Genomic DNA, 26,951 nt, shown 5'->3' on the forward strand with positions numbered 1-26,951 from the left:
CCTGTTCCTCCCACTCTACCTTTCCTCTGTGCTAAGATGATTTATTTCTCCTACTTAATTACTTTTTCTGAGCTGTCTGTGGCTTTGGTTAATTTTGCTTATGGCACATCTCCAACCATACCCCCTAAAAATATTACATGGCCCTGGACATTCATAGGGTGTTGCCAAGTGATACAATCATGTGTAGATATTGAAGGCAGTCTTTTAAACACAGAGACCATATGTAGCAAGGAGAATCAAACACCCCTCCACCCTTTTTTTTCCTGTTGCATACTCAGCAATGTCTAAGCTTTATAGAGTATACAAGAAATAGTTAAGGTCTCAACTCTACCAACTCCATCAAGTAGGTGGTTATTTGTTGTAACTTCTTAGGGTAAAATTTAATTACTTCTCTGAGCCTAGGTTTCCTTATCTATAAAATGGGGATAAAAGAAACTGGTGTACCATCTCACAGTGTTGTTGGGGATTTTTTGGGGAGTGTGGGGGCTCAAATGACATAATATGAATCTTAGAATTCTTAGCAGTTTTTTTCTTTTTTATTTAAGAGTCATTAATTTATTTATTTTTAGTTTTCAACATTCACATCCACAAGATTTTGAGTTCCATATTTTCTCCCTATGTCATCCCTCCCCCAACCCCAAGACAGCATGTGTTCTGAATAACCTTTCCCCTAATCTGCCCTCCCTTCTATCTCCCTACCCCCTTCTCTTATCCCCTTCCTCTTCTATTTTCCTGTAGGGCAGGATAGATTTCTATACTCCATTGCCTGTATATCTTATTTCTCAGTTGCATGTGAAAACAATTTTTTAACATTTATTTTTAAAACTTTGGGTTACAAATTCTCTCCCTTCCTCCCTTCCCACCCACCCTCATTGAGAAGGCAAGCAACTTGATGCAGGTTATACATGTGTAGTCATGCAAAACACTTCCATAGTAGTCATGCTGTGGAAAACTAACTATATTTCCCTTCATCCTTCCCCAGCCCTCATGTATTCTATTCTCCCTTTCAACCCTATGCCTCCTCAGAAGTGTTTGCCTCTGATTACCCTCTCCCCCATTCTGCCCTCCCCTTTATCATCCCCCCCTTATCCCCTTCCCCCTATTTTCCTGTAGGGTAACATAGCTTTCCATATCCAATTAAGTGTGTGTGCTATTCCCTTCTTAAGCCATAATCCAATGAGAATAAGATTCACTCATTCCCTCTCACTGTCCCCCACTTCTTCTCCACTGTAAAAGCCTTTCCTTGTATGTTTTATGTGAGATAATTTATTCCATTGTACCTCTCCATTTCTCCTTCTCCCAGTATAATCCTCTCTCACCTTTTAATTTTATGCTACAGATATCACCCATTCAACTTCAACTCACCCTGTGCCTTCTATCCATCAATCTATCTATACATATAATTTTTCCCCTCCAACTACCCTAATACTGACAAAGATCTCCTGAGTTACAAATAAATATAATCTTTCCATGTAGGAATGGAAACAGTTCAACCTTAATAAGTCACTAATGATTTCTCTTTCCTGTTTACCTCTTCATGCTTCTCTTGGGTCTTGTATTTGAAAGTTGAATTTTCTATTCAGCTCTGGTCTTTTCATCAAGAATGCTTGAATGTCCTCTATTTCACTGAATATCCATTTTTTCCCCTGAAGTATTATACTTAGTTTTGCTGGGTAGGTGGTTCTTGGCTGTAATCCTCTCTCCTTTGCCTCTCTTAATGTAGAAGCTGCTAAATCTTGTGTTATCCTGATTGTGTTTCCACAATACTTGAATTGTTTCTTTCTGGCTGCTTGCAATATTTTCCTCTTGACCTGGGAACTCTGGAATTTGGCTACAATATTCCTAGGAGTTTTCCTTTGTGGATCTCTTTCAGGAGGTGATAGGTGGATTCTTTCAATTTCTATTTTACCCTCTGGTTCTAAAATGTCAGGGCAGTTTTCCTTGATAATTTCTTGAAAGATGATGTCTAGGCTCTTTTTTTGATCATGGCTTTCAGATAGTCTAATAATTTTTAAATTCTCTCTCCTGTATCTATTTTCCAGGTCAATTGTTTTTCCAATGAGATATTTCACATTGTCTTCTATTTTTTCATTCTTTTGGTTTTGTTTTACAATGTCGTGATTTCTCATAAAGTCACTAGCTTCCAATTACTCCATTCTAATTTTTAAGGAAGTATTTTCTTTGGTGAGCTTCTGTTCTTACTTTTCCATTTGGCCAATTCTACTTTTTAAAGCATTCTTCTCCTCATTGGCTTTTTGGACCTCTTTTGCCATTTGGGTTAGGCTATTTTTTAAGGTGTTATTTTCTTCAGTATTTTTTTGGGTCTCCTTTAGCAAGCTGTTGACTAGTTTTTTATGATTTTCTTACATCACTCTCATTTATCTTCCCAGGTTTTCCTCTACTTCTCTTACTTGCTTCTCAAAATCCTTTTTGAGCTCTTCCATGGCCTGGGACTGATTCATATTTTTTTGGAGGCTTTGGATGTAGGACCTTTGACTTTCTTGTCATCTTCTGGGTGTATGTTTTGAGCTTCTTTGTCACCAAAGAAAGATTCTATGGACTGACTTTTTTTTGCACAGTTTGCTCATGATCCCAGCCAATTACTTGAGTTTTAAACTCTTTGTTAAGGTAGGGGTCTGCTTCCAGTGTGGAGAATGAACTGTCCCAAGCTTTGGGGGGTTTGTGCAGCTGCTTTCAGAGATACTTCTAGTTTTCAGTTTTCAGTTCTTCTAAGGTGGTAAGATCAAGGCGAGGTTTTTACTTCTTTCCTGGCCTATGCTTTGGTCTATGAGGGATGACAAGCACTATTTTCTGCCTTGGAACTGTGAGAAAGATTCCCTCTCTACTGCCACTATAAGCTCTACCATGCCAGCACTCCTCCTTGCCCCAGGACTACCACCCACAACTGTGAACCAGATCTAAGCACAGGCAAAGCAAGAGAATCCTGCCTCAGCACCAGCAAAGAGATCCTTGCAATCCCCCTCTGAGCAGCCACTCATTTCCCCCTCAGTTTGTGGGTCCAAAGCTCTAGAAGCAGCCACCACCTGAGGGCAGCATGAGGACTAGGGCTGGGACCAAGCTTCTCTCTCATGGAGATCACAGACTTTTCCTATTGACCTTCTAAGTTGTCTTTGGCATTTAGTGGGTTGAGAAGTCAGGAAACCATCACAGCTACATATGATTCAGTCCTCTGAGGCCTCTCCAGGTTCACTAAGGCCTCGTTTTTGCTTGCGAGCCCACGCTGAAGTGCATTTCTCTCCCAGTCCAGTGCAATAGACCTTTCTAATCAACTATCCAGGTTGTCTTGGGCTGGATATTTGTTTCCCTTTGTCTTTTTGTGGGTTCTGCTGCTGTAGAATTTGTTTAGAGCCATTTTTATAGGTATTTGGAGGGGTTTGGGGGAGAGCTCAAGCAAGTCACTGCTTTTACTCTGCCATCTCTTAGCAGTCTTTAAGGAACTATTTGAAACACTTTCTCTTCCTCTTCCTTCTCTTTCTCCTCACCCTCTTCTTCTTCTCCTCCTTTCCTTGTCCACATCCGTTTTCTCCACTACCTTCTCCTCTTCCTTCTGTTCTTGTTCTTTCTCTTTCTGCTAATACTATTGCTATACCTTCCTTCTTAAGAGGGTCAGAATCATTGTATGTACTAAGATGGAAAAAAAAATACTGGGAGATTTCACCAGTACCAGGAAATTGAGTTAATACATTAAGTGACAACACTGACCTAATACAAAGTAGAAGATCATTTTAATCCTGCAGCTAAAAGGAAAATGTCCAACTAAAGGATTCATTTACAAAAAAATATGGGTCTAAGTTGAGAAAAATGCCTTTTAATATAATCCAGTTTGCCTGCTTTTCCTATTTTCTCAATATTGCAAAATGCAGAGTATGGGGAATGAATGTTGTGTTGACCTAACATTGAGTCAAGTTGTATATCCTAGGAGGAGGAGGAAATACAGTTTAATACAGATATAAATGATATGAAAATAAACCTTTTTCAGACTGGAAAAAAAGATGTATTACGGTCACGTAAATAGCCTAACTTGTCTAACAGTGCACACTACTTAACTGATTTTACAAATGGATCTCATTAGAAGAGTCTACTTTGTAATGGTACTTTAGTTCATAATCTTTCTGTAATTGTTGGGCTTAAGCTTTTCATTTGTTGTTAAAATATTATATCAGAAAATCAATAAAGCACATATTAAAAGGAGTGATCCATGGACCAGAGAATTCTGTTGTAAGCAAGATACAGCAGTTTCAAGAAAAATTCTTACACAGCAGTTTAGTCTTTAAAAGTCCTTTACGTTTGCTAACTATTTGCAGATTAACTTTTAGTATTCATCCTATCAGAAGAGGATGAATGAGAGGTATTATTGTTATTATTATTATTATTATTTTGCAGATACGGAAAGTAAGAACTGAAGCCAAAATTAGAACATTTGTTTCCCAGTTCTCTGCTGAATCCATTGAACTACTCTGTCTCCTAGCAATAGAATGCCCACAGGTGATGTATGGTAAATTACACATAACTAACTGTACTTCTAATAGTTATGTACACAACGAACCATATTGTATTTTACACATACTGCAGGGATTTAATAAATGCTTGTTGATTGATTGATCTTTGATAGTTTTACAGAAGTATTTTACATTTGTTGATACAAGGGCATTTTTCATTTATCTGATTACTTTATGATTTTTCTCCTAATGATCCTTACAGCAACTAACTTTGGACCCAAGGTCAGAAAGGACTGAGTTTAAATATGGCATCATACACTAGCTGTGTGACTCTAGGCCTATAACTTAAACTATATCTATCTCAGTTTCTTCATTTATGAAATGGGAATAACAAAGTCCTTACTACCCAAATTTGTTGTGTGGAGAAAATACAATGAGACAATCTTTGTATAGTGCTTCATAAACCTCAATGCGCTATATAAATGCTACTGTTGTTGTTATTATTAATCTGTGTGATTTAATACATTTAAGTTATTAGAAAAGCCCTACTCTGATGTCTGCAAATTATAGACATGACACTGATTTCTGAAGGTAATGTCCTATTTAGAGAGGTTCTTTATTATAAGTTTGGTCCTCAGGTTATTAATTTTTGGTCATAATTCATGAAGACTGCCTTGACCTATTGAAGTAATAAACAACAAAATGTGTTGGGATTTTTTTATGAAAAAAAAACCCAACATTATTGCTCCGACTTTACCTAAATTGCATGAGATTTAAAGTTATTATTCGTGATTATAATCAAATCTGGATCAAGATAGTGGTAGTAAGGGTGAGGGATCAAATTAATGTAGGAAAATGAATGAGGGCATACATCATATGACAGGATATAGAGTATAAATCATAATGGTTTTCATAACTGAAGCAGTATGAAGTATAAACAAAAAGAAGCTAGAAGATCCATGATTTCAGTGTACAAAAATCTGGGTCTTTTTCTAAATTCTTATTACACTTTACTTATCAAAGGGAAAATAAATTAGCATTTGTGTTTTGCCTTGTGTTAGACTATTCTACATGGTGGGTAGGGGACTAGAAACAACTGGAAACTTATTATTTTACTCAATTCACAGTTAAAATTGTTATTTGCTCCATTGGTATCTTTGCAGTGTTTGCATCAGTGAGGACTCTTAGCTTATAAATTTCCATCCTTTTAAAAATATTTGTTTTTTAAATTCCATTTTTAAAAATTTTAGTTCCAAATTCTCTTCCTCTCCCTTGCCCATCTCCCACCCATTAAGAAGGCAATCGGTATGATATCAATTATACATGTGAAATAATGCAAAACATATACCATGTTCCAAAAAAAGTAGGAAAAATTAAGAAAGAGAAAAAAAGTATGCCTTAGTCTGCATTTATAGGTCTTCAGTTCTTTCGCTGGAGGTGGATACCATTTTTCATCATGGGTCCTTTGGAATTGTCTTGGATCATTTTCTTGATCAGGGTCACTATGTCTTTCACAGTTGATCATCCTTATAACATTACTGTTACTGTATACAATGTTCCCTTATTTCTGCTTCCTTTACTTTTCATGAGTTCATATGTTTTCCTAGGTTTTTCTGATACCAGCCTGCTCATCATTTCTTGTAACACAATAGTATTCCATCAAAATCATATATCACAACTTATACAACCACAGAAAGAGCTACTAAAAATATTTTTGTACAAACAGATCTTTTTTTCCCTTTTCTTTAATGTCTTTGGACATAGACCTAGTTGTGGTATTGCTGGGTCAAATGGTATGCACAATTTGGTAGCCCTTTGGGTATAATTCCAAATTGCTCCTAGAATGGTTGGACCAGTTTACTACTCTACCAACAGTGCATTAATTCTTCTACTTTTCTCTATCCCCTCCAGCATTTATCACTGTCCTTTTCTATTGTGTTAGCCAATAAGAAAGACATAACATGGTACCTCAGAGTTATTTTAATTTACATTTCTCTAGTCAATAATGATTTAGGGGGGACAGCGAGGTGGCACAGTGGATAGAGTCCCGGCCCTGGAGTCAGGAGGACCTGAGTTCAAATCTGTCCTCAGATGAAACACTTGACACTTACTAGCTGTGTGACCCTGGGCAAGTCACTTAACCCCAATAGCCTAAAAATTAAAAAATAATAAAAAAAATAGTGACTTAGAGGATTTTTTACATAACTATAGATAGCTTTGATTTCTTTGTCTGAAAATTTTCTGTTCATATTCTTAGCACTTATCATTTGGGAGAATGGCTTTTATTTTTATAAATTTGCCTCAGTTGCCTATATATTTGAGAAATGAGACCTTTATCTGATATACTTGCTGTAAAAAAAAAAATTCCCCAGCTCCTTTCTTTCCTTCTAATTTTGACTTCTTTGGTTTTGTTTGTGTAAATTTTTTTTCAAAATTTAATCCTTTTAATCTCCTATTTGGTCATAAATTCTTCCCTTCTCCATAAGTTCTGACAGATGAAATTTTCCACACTCCCCTAATATGCTTAGAATATTATTTTTTATGCCTAAATCATGTGCCCATTTTGATCTTATCTTGGCATATGGTGTGAGGTGTTAATACATGCCTAGTTTCTGCCAAACTGTTCCCTAGTTTTCCCAGAATGTCAAATATTGAGTTTTTGCCACAAAAGTTTGGATCTTTGGGTTTATCAAACAATAGATTACTATTGTAATTTACCACAGTGTATTGTTTACCTAGTCTATTCCACTGATAGCTTTATTTATTAGCCAGTACCAGATGGTTTTGATGATTACTGCTTTGCAATACAGCTTGAATTCTGGTACCACTAGGCTGCCTTCCATTACATTTTTTTCTATTGATTCGCTTGATATTCTTGACCTTTTGTCTTCCAGATGAATTTTATCATCTTTTCTAGCTCTACAAAGCAATTCTTTGGTAGTTTGATTGACATGACACGGAATAAGTAAACAAATTTAGATAGAATTATCATTTTTATTCTATTGGCTGAACTTAACTATGATCAATTAATATTTCTCCAGTTGTTATGATGTCTTTGTGCAAAGTATTTTGTAATTTTGTTCATAGTGTCTGGGTTTGCCTTGGCATTTAGACTTCCCAGTATTGTATAATGTCTGCAGCTATTTTAAATGTAATTTCTCTTTCTATGTCTTCCTGCTGTGTTTTGTTGGTAACTTATGTAAATGCTGATGATTTATTTGGATTATTTTGTTATTGATAAGGTCAATTATGCTTATAGTTTTCCTAATATTGAACTAGCCCTGCATTCCTGGTATAAATCCCTTTTGATTGTAATATATGATCTTTGTGACATATTGCTATAATCTCCATGTTAGGATTTTATTTAAATTTTTTATCAATATTCATCAGTATTAGAGAAATTGGTCTATTATTTTTTCTATTTTTACTCTCCCTGGCTTAAGTATCAAAACCATATTTGTGTCATAAAAGGAGCTTTGTAGGAGTCCTTTATCTATTTTTTCAAATAGTTTATTTAGTATTCAGATTAACTGTTCCTTAACTGTTTGATAGAATTCACCTATAAATCTATGTGGTCCTGGGGATGTTTTCTTAGGGAATTCATTGATGGTTTATTCTGTTTATAAGAAAGGGTTATTTAAGCATTCTATTTCCTCTTCTGTTAATCTGGACAGTTTATATTTTTGTAAATATTCATCCATTTCACTTAAATTGCCAGTTTTACTGGAATATAATTGGGCAAGATAACTCCTAATAATTGCTTTACTTTCATCTTCATTGATGGTGCATTCACATTTTTCATTTTTGATACTGATAATTTGGTTTCGTTCTTTCTTTTTTTGAAAAGATCAAATTAATCAATGGTATATCCATTTTATTTGTTTTTTCCATAAAACCAGCTCCAGGTTTTATTTATTAGTTTTTTTTTACTTTAAATTTTATTAGTCTCTCCTTCGAATTTCAGGATTTCCATTTTGATGATTAATTGGAAAATTTTAATTTGTTCTTTTTCTGGCTTTTTTAAAGTTACGTGATCAATTCATTGATCCGCTCTTTCTCTTTTTTATTGTTGTATATTTATAGAGATAAAAATTTTACCCCAACTGCTGCTTTGGCTATATCCTATGAATTTTGTTATGTTGCCTCATTGTTGTCATTCTCTTTAATGAAATTGTTGATTGTTTCAATGACTTATTATTTAACTCATTCATTCTTCAGAAATAGATTATTTAATTTCCAATTAATTTTTAACCTATGCTTCCATTGAATATAATTTTATTGCATTATTTTGTGAAAAGGGTACACTTAATATTTCAGTTTTCTGCATTTGTGAGTTTTTTATACCATAACACTTGGTAAATTTTTGTGAAGGTGCCATGCACAGCTGAGAAAAAAAAAAGGTATATTCCTTTCTATTCCCATTCAGTTTTCTCTAGAAGCCTATCTTATCAAATGTTTCTAAAATTCTATTTATCTCCTTACCTTCTTTCTTATTTTATAGTTAGATTTATCTAGCTCTGAGAAAGGAAAGGTGAAGTCCTCCACTAAAATAATTTTATTGTTTCCTCCTGTAATACATTTATTTTTCTTTTAAGAATTTGGATGCTATGCCATTTTGTGCATATATATTTTAGTACTGATATTACTTCATTGTCTATGGTAACTTTTATCAAGATATGGTGTCTCTGCTTATCTCTTTTGACTAATTAATATTATACTTTTGCTTTTTGCTTTATCTGAGATCGTAATTGCTTTCCCTCTCTTTTTATTTTTAAATTTTCTCCTATCATTCTTATTTGATTTTTTTTAAATGATTTTTTGCTCTTGCAGGCATTCTTGTTGGTCTTTTGCCCAATTCACTTTTTTTTTTCTTTGAGGCTTTGCTTTTAGCTGTTTTGACATTATTGTCTTCTGAGTTTATGTCTTGATCTTCCTGGTCACTGTAGTAGCTTTCTATGATCAGGTTCTGTTGTTGTTTCTTGCTTATTTTCCCCACTTATTTCTTGACCTTGGACATTATGTTAAAGTTGGGCTTTGTTTCCAGCGAGGGGCCAAGAGGAGCAGGGCTGTACCTGTTTGGGGACTCTGTCCCAAATTTTAGACTTTTTCAAGTTGCTGTTTTCAGAGCTAGCTCTGGGGGTTTGAAAGTTTTTGGTGCTTCCAAGGAGACTTGATTCATGAAGAGCTGTGGTCACCACCCTCCTGGTCTGTGTTCTGGTCCTTTCTCAGGAAGAGCCCCTGATAAGCTTGCAGCTGCAAGCACTAACTGCTGATCCTTAGGGCCCCTGCTCCTTTGTGTCCAAAAGCATGCCTCTCTACTCTGGAGTTAGGTAATGGATTTACCAAATCCATCTCGCGCCTGCTGCTCCAGAATTGAACTGAGGTGTTATTTTAAAGTTGTTTGGAGGGGAATCTTGAGAGAACTTGGCTAGAGTGCTTCATCTTTTCCACCATCTTGGATCTACCTCTGAAAGTTCATCAAACTTTTTAATATTTTTCAAATGGAATGGTCAACAAAAGATAATCTAAACTCCATTTATAGTTTGCTAGGGGATACTTTCAGGGCACCTGAATAGGAAAATTATAGATTGAACTCACTCCTATGATGGCTATTTACTTAATATAATAAATATTCATTAGGTCCCTGCTGTGTCCTGGGCATTGGAGGAAGAAAAAGGAAATTTAAAAAATGAATAGAACATGATTTTTTTCCCTCAAGGATCTAGTCTAGTATAGAAGATGAAACATATTTTATAAATGCATATGCATCCTCAATTAAAACCATTATATGTCAATAGATAATTTATTGCTTTCCCTTGCTTCCAGTATTTTTCCCCTCTAGTCCCCCATCTACACAACTATCAAATTGATATTACTGAGGCAAAGGTCTGGTGATTTCACTCCTCTACTCAAGTCTTTCTAGCTTTTTCTTGCCTCAGTGACAAAATGCATATGCTCCTTGTTTGGCTTTTAAAACCATTCACAAGCTAGCAACTTATTGAATATTACTCTCCTTCATAAACTCAGTGTTTCAGTGTAACTTTATATTCCATATATTTAACATTTCATTTCCTATCTCAGTACCTTTACATAACCTGTTCCCCATGCCTGGATTTCATTCCCACCTCACCTCTACCTCTTAGAATCTCATACTTCCTTCAAAATTCAGCTTGTTTAATCTCTTTAAGAATGTTATCCTAACACCTTTAATTGTGAGTTTCTCTCTGCAAACTCCCTAAAATAGTAATTATGTTGTGTATATATTTTGTATTTTGTGTTAGTCTTGTTTATTCCCAATGTATTATGAGTTACTTGCAGGAAGGGACTCTTGTTTTTGTGTCTATGTTCTTTGCGGTTAACACAGTGCCCGTTAGGTAGTAAGTATTTAATGATACTTGGTGTATGAATATCCTTGAAGAGGAGTGAGTACAAGGGATGTTAGAGAGAACACATCCATCTGATATTGATCCAGGAAGACTTAATGGATAAAATAATATTTGAATTGACCTTCAAGGATTGCTGGGATCTTAATATATAGAGATGAGGTAAGAGATCCCAAGGGGATGGAAAAACGTGACCAAGGTTTGTGGAGGCAAGAAAGTGAAACATTTGGAGAATACAAATCTTCCACTGGCTTAAAAATTTATGTATACATATGTACATACATGTATGCATATACATATATATGTTTATGCACACATATATACAATGCACATATGTATATATACACACATGCATACATAGATACACATATCTATGTATGCCTATATGTGTGCATACACACACATATAGGCATAATTTTTTTTAAACTCTAGAAATTTGGTTGGAGTTAGATCATGGAGAGCCTTGATTACAAGAATAAGGAATTTGGATTTTAGAGAATGATGTACTATTAAAATTTTTGGGGCCAAGGAATTAAGTTATCAGAGCTCTGCCTAAAGAAGATTAATCTTACACCCATATACATGATATATTGGAGGTAGAAGAAGTAGGAAGGAGGGGTTAAATGTAAGCTCCTTGAGGGCAAGAACTATTTTATGTAGGTTTTTTTTAACCTTTGGTGCCTAGAATGGTGCCTGGAACATAATAGGCAACTTAGTAAATAATAGTTTAATGAATTAGTGGTCAGGAAGATATTAATCAACATAACAGGTGGTATGGGTAGTAACTAGAGTGGTGGCAGTGAAAATCAAAAGCAATAGAGTTTTTATTGCGAATTTTTTTCAAGCAGAATCAAGAGGATTTGGATTGGGTAAGAGGGTCAAGTGAAAGGAGGAATAAAAAAAAATGATCAATGTTTCCAGATTGGGAACATAACCATTTATTCCAATGATTCCTGGTATTTAGTATAGCAGTGGATTTAGTATAGCAGTGGACATCATCATGTCACCCAGGAGGAGAATTTTCATTTGAATGTGGATTATGACTTCAGAAACTTCAAGGGAATGAACAGTCATAGGAAATGGTCTTAACATGGCATAATATAGCAGTGGTTTAGTTCATTTACTGATTTGATGGGAAACTCTATTCTCTGTGATGTTTTGCAAAAATTCAATGATAATTCTCTTGGAAACAAAACCTGCTGCCTAGCAATTGGAGGTAAAAGTATCTCATTTTCTTGTATTAGCATTATATTTTGTTTCATAAATCTTTCGTGTAGCTCACATGAGCCAGCAAAACACTATGAACTTGGTTCAGTGGATTCGAAGCTTCAGATATGAAAGGAAGTAATTTGAAAGATTTTTTAAAAATAATTTGATTTTAGCAAATTATGTTAGAAGATTGATCAGGCTTTCTGATATATGATGATTGATAAAAAGCACTGATACTCATATCACCTTTCAAATATGGGGTCTGAGAATACTTAATATTTTTTTCCATTTCAACTTTGATTATACTAAAATAAAAATAATAGCTAACATTTATATAGTACCTACTATGTGCCAGACTCTGCTATGCACTTCACAATTATTATATTATTTGATCCTCACAACAACCCTGTGAGGTAGGTGCTACTATTATCCCCATTTTACAGATAAGGAAACTGAGGCAAAAAGATTACGTGACTTTTCCAGGGTCATATCGTGTCTAGGTATCTGAGGCCAGATTTGCCTCAGGCCTTCCTGGCTCAAGGTTCAGCACATTGTGCTGCCTAGCTACCTCTAAAATAATTCAGAATGGCTTTAAGTTTTGTTTTTTGGTGGGCAATTGGGGTTAAATGACTTGCCCAGAGTCACACAGCTAGTATGTGTTATGTGCCTGAGGCTGGGTTTGAACTCAGATCCTCCTGAACCCAGGGCCAGTGCTCTGTCCACTGCACCTCCCAGCTGCCCCCATGACTCTGAGTTTTAAGAAGTCATATCTGTCCCTTGTGGTTCTGGTATCATCTATCTCATTCAATTTTAATTCATGGAGTAGTAAAATTGAATTACAACTACATGTAACATAGAGAAGACTCTGTCAAGAGACTCTAAGAACCTAGAACCTAATTTGGAAAAATGGAGAAAACAGATAGAAATAAACAATGTTTACATAGACATAAAAATTAAATATACACTCAAACACATAGTCCTAAATATATGAATTTTTTATAACCCAAGTTTCAGTCACATGAGCAGTAAGTCTGTTCTCTATTCTTTCTATATTATTAGTTACTTTGTGTTCCTTCTGGCACAAGCCTCCACTAAAATTTTCAGAAAATCTCACCAGTTGCCAATTCAGAACACTGACAAAACCCTTATTAGTTTATAGGCATTCTGACTGCAATATGCTGGATTAATCTTTTATCAAAAGAAAAGAAATATTATGAAGATACATAAATTCTGGAACAGGTAAATTTCAGGAATTTAAAAATCTACAATGATTCAAAGTCTTTCAGTATCTTAATCTAAGATTCCCTTCTAATATTTTGATTAATAATTTCATTCACTTTAACAAATATTAAATGAGCTGTCGGTGACAAGCATTTACTAGGTACTTACTAAGTGCCAGGTACTGGGATAAGCCCTGTAGATACAAAGTAAAAAAAAATCCTGTTAACCTAAAGAAGTTTATATTACAAATGGGGTAGACAACATACAACTAATTACGTAGATAAAGGACATATACAGTGCATATGGAAGGTAATATGAGAGTAGTGGGGAGAAAGGGAAAAGTCTCCTACAAAAGATGGGATATGAGCTGAGTTATTAAGGAAGAGAAGGAAACCAAGGGACTCAGGTAAAGAGAGAGAACATTTTAGACACAGAGGCAGCCAATAATGAAGTGCAGAGTTAAGAGACAGAACGTTATGATATATACATATTTGTGTCTAATGGTTGGCATCTCTAGTGCAGTGGTGAAGGGAAGAAAAACAATTTGTATAACTTTATTACATATTTAAAAGGAATAGCAAGTTGTACATAATAAATTTGCAGTTTCATGTGCAATAATTTTATTATACTGTGTTATGGAAATACTTGTTTTATTCTATAAATTAAAATATAATAAATATTTTTTTAAAAAAGAATCAAATTTGTGAGTTAAGAACAGCAGTTAGGCCAGTGTAGACAGCTAATAGAGTGTATGAAATGAAGTGTAAGAAGATTGGAAAGGAGAATGAACAGAAGGAGTTAGGTTTTCAGGGGCTTTAAAAGCCAAATAGAGGATTTAATATTTGATCCTAGAGGTAATAGGGAGCCACTAGAGTTTACTGCATTGCAAGTGGCCATATGATCAGTGCTACTCTTTAGAAAACTCACTTGGTAGCTTAGTGAGGGATATGCTGGAGTAGGAGGAAATGAGTCAGAGATACAGATGAGGGGTGATGAGCTAAGGTGTCTGTGTGAGTGGGAAAAGGGTGCATATATAAAAGATATTATGAAAGAATGTTTTAAAGCATTATGTTAAGTTCTGAGGATATAAAGGAAAAACTGAAGTAGTCCCTACCCCCAGGGAGTTAGTATTCAAATGAAATAATATTTGTTTTTAAAAAAAAAATCACTTAGCTCAGTGTCTGGTACCTATTAGGCACTATAGAAATGCTTATTCCCCTCTCCCTTCTGGGGAATAGAACATATATGCAAAGAACTAAATATAAGGTAATTTTAGGAGAGAGAACAGTTCTAACTGGGGAGATTAGGAAAGGCTTGCTTTAGGACATGGCACAGAAAGTGTGCAATTGCTACCATAGTCTTGAACTAGGATGAATGAATAGAGTCTTGTACAAAAACAGAGAAGGTTGGAGGAGAGGCAGGTTTGAACCTGCTTGGTTTGAGAACATAATGAAACATTCAAGTGGACTTGTTTCCAAAGGAGGAACTAGGTTTTAGGAGAGATTCATTTTTGATATATAGACTCAGAGACATCTGCCTAGAAAAATAATTGAATCCATAGGGGCAAATTATATCTTCAAGAAAGATTATAGAATGAAAAGAAGAGACTGAGAGCCCAACTTTAAAAGACACTCATAAGTAAGAGTCAGGAGATAAATGATGGATCAGCATCACATAAGGCACAGAGGGTCAAATACAACTAAACAGCTCCTGTCGCAGATGAAGCTATGTTCTCAACAGTTCCTCTAGTACTCATTTATTGGAGACCTGCCTGAACTTCTCATAAGATTGTTTCAGAAGACATCAGAATCCTGAATCCTTGCTGAATTAAATCGGTACTTAACAGAATTAGTTAACTTTGTATAGGTGTTATTTGACTTTTAAGGATGTAGGGAAAATGAAGCACAGTTTGCTGTTGTAATGATTGTCATTTATTCATTCATTCAACAAAGATAAGTGCATACATTGTGCCAAGGCCCTGGCTATTTGAAGACAAAAAATTCAAACAACAAAAAATAACCCCTCAAAACATTCTTGTTCTTCGAAGAGTTTACTTTTTAATTACATTGTAATGATTTGAATCAGAAAAGAGTAGTTTTAGAAGGCTACATAGAAGATTAAGATCAAGATCAAGATCAATGAAGTTTAGGAGACATATTAACTTCCACATGACTACATTTGAGAAAATGGAAGCCAAAATGACTTACTTGATTCTCTCATGGTGGCTGCCTCCACTGGGACTCTGATTATATGACCCACAATTAGTCCTGAAAACCTTTCTAATTCTCCTTAGCGAATGTGCTGCTATTTTTTATGTAAGCACTATTTTTGTTGTTCTGCTTGGCCCATATAGCCTTATTCCACTTCATCCCCGAATTTTTCCTCCTGGATTCAGCAACACTGACCCTTCATCTTCAAGGCATAGCAACTGCTCCTCCCAGACTCTTATAGAATGCTTGAGTATTCTGTTCACTCAACCACATTTGAAGTATAGACTGAAAAGTAAGAAAAACTCTTAAACAGGTTTTATAAGCAGTGTTGGAAAAATATAAGATATGATATTAATTTGACTCTGCCCTTTCTCACAGGGTGGAAAATGTCTTTGTATGTCTGCAGGTCAGGGAATAGAAGTTTGCTGCGAAGCTGCCCCAGCAGGAGACAGTGTGCCATCTTTCTGTTAATAAGAGTTCTATCAACCTGAAAGTCTGGGGTCTATTCAATTTTTCTCCCTTATGATTGGTTTTACTTCCCTGGAGATTACTAAGCCTGAATTTAAAGGTGACTTAAGAAAGTTTAAGTAGGGACAGGAAAAAATAAATGATGATTCATGTCTAGCAGCAAACAATTTTCACTATAGGTACTTCTTTCTATTCATTGTTTGTTTGTTTGTGTTTCCCCCCAGCAAAGTCTGTTAATTTCAAATCTCTTTTTTTAAATGTTGAAAATTACATAGTTGAATTATAATTTGGGAAATAAAATATACAGCAAACAAGCATTAGTACCAAAAAAACCCCAATCTCTCAAGTAACATTTTGGTTTAAGTATGTATGGGTAAGGGTCCTTACATTACACTGCATTACCCCAAAGCAAACCATTAAAAAAAAAAAACTTTAGAAATCTGTCCTTTTCTAACCAAGAAAACAATTTCAGCACTCATTCAATAAATTAAAATAATAGATAGAAAAAATATATTATTTTGTCGGCATATTTTCAAACAGAAGGATTAGAGACATTCATTCAAATCTGAAAGCATTCACCACAGTGTTTGATGTCAGTAGGAATTCATGTTTGGCCTTTTCTCATTCTAACTCCATCTACTCCAGATTTCATTAACTTGCAAAAGGACACACATGCTCACACAATCTAGGAATGACATATTGATATGTGGCTTAAAAGAAAATCCTAGAAAGCATGAAGAATGCTAGTACTTTGTTATTTTATCATTTTGATTTTTGTGTTTTGCTTCTAAATTTAATAAAAATGTTGCATTTATTTTTATTTAAATATGTTATTACTAGAGAGTTAAATAAATTCCAGGTGTTCTTCACAATTTTAAACATACTGCTACTAAGATAAATTGATTACCTCAGGCATGAAGGTTATCTGCTCACATTAGCAGGATTCAACTGCTCCATGCCTTCTCAGGCTTGTATAGTTTTTGTCCATATTCATATACTGAAATGGATTTGTAATCTCAGTGATTTGATTGTCCATTATCTTCCTATATCACGTGATTTTTTTTTTAGTTTATGTCTATCCATGCATATTCCTTAGAAGATGGATTCAACATACTGCAAATCTTCCCCTATTTTGTTCACTGTTTTAGGAATCCCAATGTAACACTTAGGATATTCTATCTGTTAGCCTCATTTTTGTTGTAAGATTGACGCATCGGCTAGTCTAGTAAGATACATCCTAAATACCTAATATGCTATTTAATTCTCAGTCCATGAACTTTTTGCTCAATTTTTTCTATTATTATTGTTGGGTAAAATGACTATCAGTGTTTTTTTTTCCAATTTTTTTTGTGGGGGAGGTAAGATGGTCTTCCCTTCTTTGGGACATATTTCACCTTGATTTAAGACAAGACTTCTGAATAATTAGAACTACCTCAAGTAGAATGAGCTGCAAGTACCTCATCATTGGAAGTCTTCAAGTAAAGGCTGAATGGCCATTTATCAAGAATATTGTAGAAGGGTTTTTTGGTTGTGGATTGAATTAAATGAATTCTTAAGTTCCTTCAAACATGTAACTGGGGTTTCATCAAATATCTTAGAAATATAGATAGATACAAATAAATTAATCCATGTGTACCCATATGTAGATTTGTATTTTCTACTGTTTAAGTAAATACATATATAAGAATGCCTTACACTAATATCAAAAAGTAATTAATTTGTCATTTTTGATCTTAAAAATTTGCTAGGGCTACTAAGAGTTTAAATAATTTGTCCTTGGTAATATAACTAGTTTATGTAAGAGGTAGATCTTGAGCCCAGGTTTTTGTTTTTGTTTTGTTTTGTTTACCCCTGATTCTAATGCCAGCCATCTACTCTGTATACCAATTTTATTATCTTCAGAATTATTTTTTTCCCATTTGTATTTAGTCCGTTGTAGACACTTTTCAGTCTGATCTTCTTAAGTACCAATTTACTCACCTCACATAATACATCAGGTATTCAAGTGGTAGGTTTCAAATGTTAAGGTTTCATTTTTACTGATAATAAGAATAGATTACTGTAGACATGTCAGATCATTTCATTCCGTATCTATTTACTGTATTTTCAGTTTTATCCAGAAAGGTTAGAAGTTTCTTCAGCTATCTTATCCTTATTATTACTTTGGCTGTTATATAAGTGAATTTTCTTATAACTTTTCATCTTCCTTGGCAGCTTTATTTCTTTGGCAAATACATTATACATTTGATGTGCAACATGATTTATGATGTCTTTTGACTTCCTTGTTTTGGTAAATATTTAGCATTATTTAGACTTTATTTAGAAATAGTGATAGTCCATGTTTTTTTTTATATTCATTCCCAACTTTTCAGAGTTTGAAAGTTTGTTTTAAAAGGTCTTTTTGGACCAGTTATAATCACATAAAGTGTCTTCTCATCTTTACCCTTTCTTCTAACAGGCAGCTGATTCCAAAATGACTCTTAGATAAGTTATCAAGTGTTTCTTTTCTGATTGCCTAATCAGTTTTATTTTTGTAATGTTCAAAGACTTCTATATCTAGTGTTTTCCAGCTCTCTTCTTAACAAAATATTTGTGATGCATTGTCATGTAGCTTACAAATATTACACAGTATTTGTGCTTATATTTCTTGAACCTGAACTGTCTTTTAAATTTTTTCTCCTTCTTACCATTTCTGTCACCCATTGTTCAATGGACAAATTGGTTTGATAAAGCCAAATTTGGTGTTGAAGAAAAATAATTTTGCTATTTGAATAGTTTGGTATTATAACATATCAAATGTAATGAAACCCACTCACTTTCTTGCCAAATCTGGACCCATTCCATTATCCATTTGCAGCATGTTCCCAAAAGTCTCATAAAAATAGATTCAATCATCAGGATGCCCTTACAATTGAATATCATAATTTGGACTACATATGTGTATATATCTGTGTGTTATACAGATATACATGTGTGTATGTATATATACACTCTTTTTAAAAGTCTAGTGTGGATAATTTGATTTATTTTCTTTTTGTTGTGGATTTCCAATCCAATAGACTCATCAGGGTACAATGAGGATGGAACTTTTTAGATAAGAAAGAGAACTGCTATTTAGAACAAAAAGCTTCATAACTTAAAAAGAAAGGCGATGTACTAAGCTGCATTGAATTAAAATAATTTTTGATTAATTCAAAGACCAAGTTCTTTCTTTTATGCCAAAGTTCTCTTTTTTCTTAATGTGTCTTGTTATACTTCAACAATTCAGCAGTCCTGCTCTAACAACTCAGAATGTGGGAGAGATGACCCTAGATTCTTGCAAGATTTGTCAATGAAATGTAAGCCCTGGCAGAATCTTCCAAGCTGAATAAGCTTCAAATACAATCCCAGCAACAAACTGGGTTAGCCATCCAAAGATCAGCCTAAGGTGATTCATAAAGTGATGTAATTTCTTGGCCATATCTATCCAGGAAACAGATTTTTAAAAATCTTCCTTGCATCTCTGTAACCTCTTTCATGATATAGGTGGAGTAATAGAAATAGAGAGTGAAGCTGCTCAAAATCTCCAGAGTTTTATAATGTCCAAAAACATTAATTGCATACTCTTAATGAGCTCCATTTTCTCCATAATTAACAAACTGATAAAGTATTAAAGAAATTGAAGAATATTCATTGATATTTTCACTATAACATATTACAAATATAAAGCAAGTAAGTGAAATGGAAGTAAGACAAAAAGAACCTAAAAATCATTGCTTGAAGTGACACAACTTTAAAGTCCTAAGAGACCAATGTTCAGGATACCCAAACTGGGAAATTATTCTAAACATCACATAAAGCATTTCAACAAGGACAAAAAATATGGCCAAGAAACAACAGTGAATATTGGAGATGGCATCGACTAACTTTTCCAATCTTATCTATAGAGTCTTTGTGTAAACAAGTTGTGATTGAGTTTGGGATATCTTTTTTTTTTTGCAAGGCAATCAGGTGACTTGCCCAGTGTCACACAGCTGGTGAGTCTCATGTGTCTGAGGCTGGATTTGAACTCAGGTCCTCTTGACTCCAGGACCCATGCTCTATCCACTGTACCACCTAGCTGCCACTTTAACTATTTTTTTTTTTTTGGTGAGGCAATTGGGGTTAAGTGACTTGCTCAGGATCATACAGCTAGTAAGTGTCAAGTGTTTGGTCTGAGAGAGTTTGGTATATCTTTGATGAAAATATGAAAAAAGCAATTTGTAGCCTTTTGCAGATTATTTTTATAGCTGGCCATGTCATGTTATATGATTGAGAAGTATAAAATTATAAATGACCATTTTCTTTTTTAATTAGTTTTGAAAAAATAATTAATTATACAAAAAAATTCACCCTTAAGAGTGCTACATAGTATGCTTCCTACACGTGCTAGTCAATCATTCGATAAATATTTTTAAAAGTCTACTTTGTGCTAAGCTAGGAGTGGGGAACCTGTGGCCTCAATGCAACATGTGGTGCTCTAGGGCCTTAAATGAGGCCCTTTGACTGAATCCAAACAAATTCACTTAATGAAAGACCACACGTGGCCTTGAGGCTGCAGGTTCCTCACCCCTGTGCTAAGCACTGCACGGCTCACTGGGAATACAAAGAAAGGCTAAAAAAAATAAAGTCGACTCTCAAAGAGCTCACATTTTAATGGAGGAGACGACATGCAAATGAGTTTCTTATTATTGTTGTTCAGTTATTTCAGTTGTGTCCAACTCTTTGTGACCTTTTTGGGGTTTTCTTGTCAAAGATACTAGAGTGGTTTGCCATTTCCTTCTCCAGCTCATTTTACAGATGAGAAAACTGAGGAAAATTGACTTAAGTGACTTGTCCAGGGTCATACAGCTAGTAAGTGTCTGATGACAGAGATGAACTCAGGAAGATGATTCTTTCTGACTCCAGGCTTGGTGGTCTATCCGTTGCATCACCTAGCTACCCAAGTTATATGAAGGATAAATTGGAATGAAGGCAAAAGCATTGAGGATCAGGAAAGGCTTTCTATAGAAGGTGAGATTTTAGTTGGGACTTGACAGAAGCCAGGGAACCCCAAAGAAGGATATGAATGAGAGCCTTTTAGTTATGGGGGAGAGTCAGTAAAAATACTTGCAGTTGATATATGGAGTATTACGCTTAAGGCATTATCAAGAAGGACAGTGCTATTGGATTACAGAATGTGTTTACATATGTGTGTACGTGTGTGTGTGTGTGTGTGTGTGTGTGTGTGTATGTATGTGTTGGGGGGGAAAGGTTATGAAAGTCTTTAAATACCAAAAATTTTGTGTTTTATTTGTATTTGTGTTTGATCCTAGAGGTGATAGGAAGCCACTGGAATTTATTGAATAAGGTGGTTGATGTGGTCAGACCTGCATGTTTAGGAAGATCACTTTGACAGCTCAGTGGAGGGTGGACTGAGTGGGGAGAGACATGACAGGAAGATCAACCAGCAGCCTATTTTAATAGTCCATGTGACAAAATTGTGGAATATTTTTAGATCGTGGCTACTACAGAGGTATTTTTCCATCTCCCTGCTGAAATACACACACACACACACACACACACACACACACACACACACACACATATTCATATATTAAAAAAAAAAACATTAAAAAGGGAATTGTCATTAAGAAAGTTTAGCAGGGTCATGGACAGTTTCCTGCATAGAGGCCAAATAGGATTCCATTGATGGTGAGTCTCTCCAAGGGCTTCAATTTGCATGTTAGTAACAGGGACTAGACATGTGATTTCACTGCTATGTGAAACTTACTGATAAGGAAACTTTCTCTATTACTGTAAGTAAGTACCTTCTCTATAACTTGCCATGAGTAGTTGAGTGACTTTCCCAGAGTCACACAGATAAAATGTGTTGTTACTTCATGCTGGCTATTCATTCACTTTGTATCCCCAATGAGTAATGCCAAGCTGCCTTTCAAATTGCAGATTTTATTACTAATTTCATTAAGTCCTAGAAATCTGCGCATCCTCAATGAAATTCATAGGGGGAAAACAGATGAGATGGATTTATCTACACATTAGAAATAAAGCAGATTAAAAATACATATTTGTCAGATTGTGACATGCATTTAGAAAGAGTTTGTCAATTCATCAGTGTATACAAATAAGCTTAATAAGTACACTTGTTAGAGGAAGCTAGGTGGTGCGATAGATAGAGTGCTGTAGAGTCAGGAAGACCTAAAATCAAATCCTACCTTATACACCTGGGCAAGTCACTTAACCTTTCTTTACCTCAATTTCCTTATCTGTAATATGAGGAAAACTGTGACATATTTTTCAGGGTTATTATGATGATTAAATGACATAATATTTGTAAAATGCCCATATATTGGGATAACTTACAAGTTTACTCAAAGGACATTGGAGAAACACCTAATGTATAGGCTGTAGGACCTTATCTCCATTAAGGAAATGATGTAATATACCTCATTAAGGTCATATATAACTGTAAAGGAAGGCAGATTGCATATGTAACCAGAGTAAATGATAATTAATGTGCTGTTATACATGCACTATTACCACTAATTACTTAAAAAAACTAGAGGAAAGATTTAGCTTATGTAGTGGCTCTTCTACATAGGATTTACAGGAAAAAAAACATCCATACAGATTACACAGGTTGAAAAAATATTGCAGGGGTGTAAGCTAGACTTATTGTAGCAAGCATACATGTTTATAAGATAATGGATCCATTACTCACTCAGTAAACCTTTATTAAATGCCTACTATGTGCCAGGAACTATATTAAGCTCTGGGGATACAAAAAAGGCAAAAGACAGCCTCCACTTTGATGGAACTTAAATTCTAATGTGGGAAGACAAACACAAAAGGAAGCTGAAAAGGGGAAATGGAGAAAAGGAAGGTCCTCTATGAAGAATAGGGGGCATAATGGAGAAATCCAGATATGAATGCAGCTGGGTGGGAAATGAAAAGATGGCTGATCTGGATGCCTTCCTAAACTGAGATTCTTGGAGAAGCTGTCAATCCTCCACTGAGAGGGAAGAGCTCAGGGGCAGAGGTTACTGATGAGTTGTGAGTTCTAGAGTTAAAGCAATCTTCTAGGATATAGAGGTTCCTGGTGCATAATGAGAGTGATCCAGAGGAGTGTGGAGTAATGGCAAATGAAGGATCAAAATAGGTCCTATTTATATAGTAATTACAAGTTTACAAAACTATCCCCTCACCTCAACCCTGTGATATAGGTAGTGCGGGTGTTATTTTTTTCCCATTGTGCACATGAGGAAATAGAGACTCAGAAAGGCTGTAATATATCTGTACCATGAAGCTTGCTAACTAAACTTGAAACTTGAACCATAAATCCAGCACTCTCCATTATGTCCTGTAACAAAGGGAAATAAAATTTTAAAAATGGAACAGATTCTGGGACGGATGCTGAGGATCAGGGAGGTTGGTGGAGGGATCCACATAAGAACTGATCCTTGATCAAGGAGAGGGATTTCATCAGTTTGAGTTAGGATGAGGAGTCCATTTCGAGAGTAGGAAATGGTATGTGAAAATAGACAGAGGAGGGGCAGTTCAGAATGAGATTGAAAAATAGCGTACTTACAGGGGCAGCTAGGTGGTGCAGTGGTTAGAGCACCGGCTCTGGAGTCAGGAAGACCTGAGTTCAAGTTCAGCCTCAGACACATAACACTCACTAGTTGTGTGACCCTAGGCAAGTCACTTAACCCTGATTGCCAAAAAAATAAAATAAAATAAAAAAATGGTGTACTTACTAGGCATATGATAAAATTGTGGGTCAATCTAAGATAGATGTAATTATGGGGACTTTTTTCTAACTCCTCACTGAGTAGCAAAATGAAACAAAGCATAAAATGGCAATCCAGTATTCTATGATGTTTGGCAGGGTCACAGAATTGTGTCCTGCACAGAAGCTAAAGAGAAGGATTCTTTTTAGATCATGAGGTTCTCAAGAGATTCTAAATTTTAGCTGGAATATAGTATAAAAAGAGAAATACCATGAAATAAGGAAGAAAATCCAGATTAGAGTAATTCTTTAAGCACTTTCAGTACCAAAATAAGTAGTTTGTTTTTGTCTTTTAGGCAATAGAGAATTTATTATCAATCAATCAATAAGTGTTTATTAATTGCTAAATGTTAATTAATTACTGTGTGCCAGAGTGGGGCTACAAGTACAAAGAATAAAACAATCCCTACTTGTAAGAACCTATATTCCTTTTCTTAACTTTAATTTACATATTTTAATTACATAATATTTTTAAAAAAACATTTATCTCTCTCCTACTGCCCCTGTCTATTTAACATTAAAAAAAAAACTAAAAATAAAACACTCATAACAAATTTGCATAGCCCAGCCAACCAAATTCCCACGTGAACCAAGTCCAAAAATGCATATTTCATTTTGCACTTTAAATCCAACATTCCATTAAGTGGAATGCTTAGACTGAAAAAAATAAGACTTGGTGGAGGGAAAGGAGGAAGAGCATGGCAGACGTCTTCAAGGATTTTGCAGACATTAGATCAATGAATGCATGTTGCAAAGAGGAAGATTAAGACTTGATGCAAAGAAACACTTCTAACAATTTTTACACTCTCCAAGAATGAAAAGGGCTACCTCTTGAGGTAGTGAATTTTCTCTCCCTGCAAGTAGATAATCATATGATGGGTATGCTGTAGAAAGGATTCCTATTCAGAAATGGATGAACTAGATGGCTCCCAAATGGACTGAGGTTCCTTCCAAATTCTGAGATTCTTTGATTCAGCCACTAATTCTTTTAAGTACATATGTAGTTAACTGATAAAAGTAATAGTCAATTCTTGCCATAAAATTAGTTTTCCAGGCAAAATTGATATGGATTTCCAAAACTGATACAGGCTTCTCTAAATATCGGGCACATTTTCATTGATATCTAAACTTGAAGTTAATGAGGGAAAAAAAAAACTTTTACTTTTGCTTAACTCAGTTCTTTCAGTAACTAAATTGTTTTCATTTCACTACTTTGGTTCAATGCTTTTCAGTCAATTATAGAGAAGCACCACGACATGCTTAAAGGTAACTGGTGAAGTTTCCCGTGTTTATCCTCCTATAAGTGACACCTTCCTCTTCTCGTATCTCATAGAACATATGGGGATTGGGTTGCATGATCTCTAAAATCTCTTCTAGCTCTAAATTTATATTCCTATCTAGTGACTGCTTAAGATCACATGGCTCTAGTATTGTTTTTAAAGACTGGAATCAACTTTGGACCCTTCTGTTCTCTTCTTCAGCTCCTAAATTTATGCTTAGCCACCCTTTGGTACCTGAAAGCCTTGGCCTTTTTGAGTGACTCTGTATTCTGTGGTACGTATATCTGTGATAGAGAGCCCTTTGTATTAGGACACTGACTGGAATAAAATAGTTCTAGGTTGAGGAAGTGGCTGATTAAAAATCTGAAATTGCTTTCCTAAGGTAAAGAACAATGTATTCATAACATCAGGAGAGAATTAATGATTTCACCTGCAAGAAAAAAGTCAGACATATTTCTGATGCCAGGTTTAAATTAGCCTTAGTGTCACGCCAGTCCTTTTATTAGCTAAACTAGTAATTTTCCATTCATCATAATGAAGTTTGTCTCGAAAGTTGTGGAATGTGGACTCTGTACCCAAGACTCGTTAAACTCTTTGCTAGCCAAGTAATTGCCCCCTTATTGCTATTTCAGCTCTTTTTTCCTCTTTATCTTTTCTTTTACTTTTTTATTTTTGGATGAAAACACAAATTAGAATCAGTTTTCCCCAGATTTCCCATTTCAATGTTTATCTATACAAGTGTCCATATCATCCAATCTGCTTTCTTGATTGATTCACTTAGTAAATATTTATTTGGCCCAGTATGGTACACTGAACTTAAAATTAGACTGGCTTCAAATCACATTTCTGCTAATCACTATATCTGTGACAGAAGACAATTCATTTAGCCACTTTGAGATTCAGCTTACTTGTCTATAAAATCAAGATACTAATACTTATGTGCCCTACCTCACAGGGTTGTGGTGAGAAAATTGCTTTGTAAACTATAAAGTACCATGTAGAGGAAAAGCAAGATATCATTATTGTTATGTACAGCCCCACCCCACCTCTTTTCTGACTTCCCTGTTTCCATTGAGGCCAACTGCATCCTTTCATTAACCTAGGCCCAGAACCTTAGAATCATTCTTGATTGTGTCCTCTCCACCCTTCCCATTTCTAATCAGTGACCAAGTCTTTTTAGTTATCTCCATAATATCTCTCATATTCATTCCTTTCTCTCCACTTACACAGCCACCACCTTAGTTAAGGCCCTCATCACCTCTCAGTGATTTAGCTATCTTATTTAGTAGGTTCCTAATTGGTCTCTCTTCTTTCATCTCTTTCCTTTTCAATCTGTTCTATGAAACAGCTGCAGAATTGGAGTTGTGAAAGCAAAGGTAGAGTTGTCAAGTCTCCTGCTTGAAGCTTCAATGGTTCTCTGCTACATCTAGGATAAATTTATATTGTTCTGGCCCTTCATAGTGTGGCTCCTCTCACTTTTCCAGACTTATTTCCAATTACTTTACTTTGAGCACTTTGTGGTCTAGCTAAATTTGCCTATTTACTGTTTTCTATTCAGAATCTATTCCTGTCGCTGCACAAGCATGCTTGGAATGCTCTCCATCCTCTTTGGAACCTTTACTTCCATTTGAGGTTCAACTCAAGTCCCACTTCTCATATGAGACCTTTCCTGATTCTCTCAATTGTCTGTGTTCTCCACTCCTCAGAATCATGTTGTTTTTACTTCGTATGTATTTTGCATTTCCTTATGTGTCATTTGTCACCAGTGGAATGTAAGCTTCATGAGGTGAGGGTCTGCTTCATTTTTTTTTTAGATTCCTATTAAACGTATCTTCACATTAGTGATGTTGTAAGAAAGAATTAGAACCAATAGAAGGAACCACAAGAAAGAGGAAACAAAACAAAACAGAAGA

This window comes from Vombatus ursinus, unplaced genomic scaffold (genome assembly GCF_900497805.2).
Source record: "Vombatus ursinus unplaced genomic scaffold, bare-nosed wombat genome assembly UNPS02014812.1, whole genome shotgun sequence".
Taxonomy (NCBI): domain Eukaryota; kingdom Metazoa; phylum Chordata; class Mammalia; order Diprotodontia; family Vombatidae; genus Vombatus; species Vombatus ursinus.